Below are 3,031 nucleotides of genomic sequence, written 5' to 3'. Positions count from 1 at the left end.
GATCCAAGGGAGTGCAAGTGGAGAAACCACCTGCCTTCTTGGTTAATTCTGCCCTGCTGCCCCGTTAAATGTAACTTGACTGGTAGAGCATAAAATCCCTTCAGCCCCACCCTCAGCAAAAGGTGGCTTCCTGTGGATTCTTGTGGGCGCATCCTTCACCCTAGCCTTAATTTTTTGGGTGTTGGGGACTCTTGACCCACTCCATGGCCACCCTGGAGGTTCCTTGCTTGCAATACTGGTTTTTGGATCCAGGGATGGAATCTTGAGTCATCAAATCAGCTTTGAGGGGAAGGGGCAATCATCTCTCAGCGGTTTATTCACTATTTACTGTGATCCTGTCCTGATCTCAGTTGATATCCCAACTTCTGCCCCAAGGTGTTCTCCTCTTCTCCAGCCAGCCGCTCTCTCAGCACTCCAGGGAATGAGGAACTGCAGGAGGCAAACAAGAGTTGTCAAGAGAAAGGGCAAGAGTAGCTGAAGAGCCTGTTTGCTTAAGGGGGGACCTAACATAACCATTGCCTGGCTGGATGTGTGACATGGCTCCTAGTTGTGATCCATGCGAAGAGCCTTCATTGGCAGTGATTTTGGTATAGCAAATGAATGGCTATTTTCACCATACTTCCATGTTTTTCTACCCCAGGGGAAGAACCCCATTATCCTGAGACGCTTCTCTCTCTCTCTCTCTCTCTCTCTCTCTCTCTCTCTCTCTCTCTCCTCCCTCCCTCTCTCTCTCTCTCTTTCTCTCTCTTACACACACACACACACACACACACACTAAGGGAATCCCTAGATTTTGTTTGCTTGTCTCCTTGAGCACAAGCTGTGAAGAATATTCATTCCCTTAAGCTTCACTTGAGTGAATTGGAACTGCAGGTTATGCCTTGGAGTCTGTTTGAATGGGTGGTGCAAACTGTGAACCTCGTAACTCCCATGGACTGAAAGGGGCAGGATTGCGAGGGGGGGAGGCAGTAATTTGACCAGGGGCAGAGAAAGGAGCACGTGTGAGACTCAGGAACTGAACTTGGGCTTCAGAAATGCCTTGAGATACGCTGGGTGTGTAACTGGAAGCACCATTTTAGCCTGTGTGAACAAAGGGGTGTAGAAGCAAGAACCAGCCACGCCTACCACCACCTAAACTGCATGCTTGCTTGCTTTGACTCTTGTCTCCAAGAGGTGTGCTTTGTCTTGGGGAAATGTAGATGACCAGGAATAGTGCTCTTAAGTCACTAAAAGATCTGTCACTCATGGCTATTTCTCTTAACACTTTGGCTTAGCTGATCTGAAATATGGGGCTCCATGAGCTGAGCTGCCTGCAGGCTGCTTTCAGTGGAAGCACAAGGGAATGTTCAGAGGAGTAAGACACTGGAAGTCTTGCTGATGGTTTTTCTTTGCTTTTGCTTGTTTTCACGATCTCAGTGTCTTTTCCAAAATAGTTCCTTTGATTGTTTCCAAACCTCTCTCCTGAAGTGTTAACGTAGCCCATCACATCCCAGAAAAGTATCTGCTGATGTCTGTCTTTTTCTCTTTCCCTCCCCACCTCCCCCTTTTGAGTAAAAGTAATGATGGCAGAAATGAGATTTTTAAAATGTCTTCCCTTCCTGGGTGTATTTTCCAGCTCTCTGATCTTTTTCATGTAAAAATGTATATGTCGAAACTTTTTGTGCTCAGATACAAAAATAAAAATGTCAAGACTGTTAGTACATGCTTGTGAATCAGACTGCTTTTGAAGATCCATGTGTCTGCCATTTAAGCCAAAGGGTCGGCAGCCAGTGAGTATCCAGATGTTGGACCCCAGCCAACCCCATTTTATTGCTTTCTCTCTTTTAGGGGCAAGGGCTACAGGTTGCACATGTCTGCTGTAGGAGCTGACACTTGTCGGATTAAACAATACGGAGCTAGATGCACCAAGTACCTCAAGTTATGTTTAATGCAGGTCTAGCCAAGGAGCCTTTCAACATCTGGAAGAGACCACAACTCCCATCAGCCTGGCACACTGGTCAGGGGTAGGGAGAGGACCCGGGTCAAACACTTCAGCTGACCAGCAGTTTCATGCATTACTCAGCAGCAGCTGGGCACCCTGAGAGCAAGTGAGAATACAGGGAATGGCCATTGCTCAGTCCCAGCAGCTTCTGCCTGAAGCTCCCGCCAGCCAGCAGTGGGTAGATGGTCCAGGGACTGGATGTGGCCCAAACAATGCAATAGATAGAAGAGGATTTTGTATTTTTAATGAAGTATTTACTGTATTTAATGCAACACAAGTTAGTTACGCAATTGAGCCTTTTGCAGAGAGATGGGTGTCCCCAAAGGGGGGGGGGTTGGTGGTGCTGCATTAAGTCTTCCTTGCTTTCAGCATTAAAAAGGTATTGCTTTCCAAATGAATTTTTTGTTTTGTGATTATTGTAAGTTGCCTGGAAATGCATGTGCAAAGCTAATGCCCTGTTAATATTTGGGAATTTCAAAGGATGAAGCAGGTTTTGGCCAATGCAGTTTTATTGCAACAACTGTGGCAAACCCACCTTTCTGCTTGTTCTTCCGACAACTTCTAGAAGCCCAGCACTTTTCAACATTTATTTTATTTAAAAACGTGTTGAATACAGTTACCCACAGGGACATGCTAAAAAACACGGATCAAGAGCCACTCTCAAAATTAAAAGTTTAGTACCAAAGACAACCGATCACAGCAGAAGACGGGAGCCTGAAGCCGCGTCGAGATCGAGGGCGACGGACTTTCTTGCCATCACGCGCGGGGCTGAGCTTGCGTCCAGTCCTCTTCCATTTTTTTACTAAAGGGGCGCGCTTTCCAAAAGGGGGAGTTCAGCATTTCGCAGCGAGGCTTATTCGGGCCAGAGCGGCTCAGCTTCTGCTGATGCTTCTATCCTCCGCCGACCAGATGCGAATCGGGGGACGATCCAGGGCTCGCTTCTCCTCTTCCCCGCCCCGCTTTGCAGAGGCGGAGTTCCCACGAGCGCCGCCCCGCCTCGCCTCTGCCGCGGGTCGCCGCGAGGGGGCGCCCGAAGGTGCGCTTCTGCCG

This window comes from Podarcis raffonei, chromosome 9, assembly GCF_027172205.1.
Source record: "Podarcis raffonei isolate rPodRaf1 chromosome 9, rPodRaf1.pri, whole genome shotgun sequence".
Classification (NCBI taxonomy): Eukaryota; Metazoa; Chordata; class Lepidosauria; order Squamata; family Lacertidae; genus Podarcis; species Podarcis raffonei.
Note: the sequence above shows the minus strand (reverse complement) of the source record.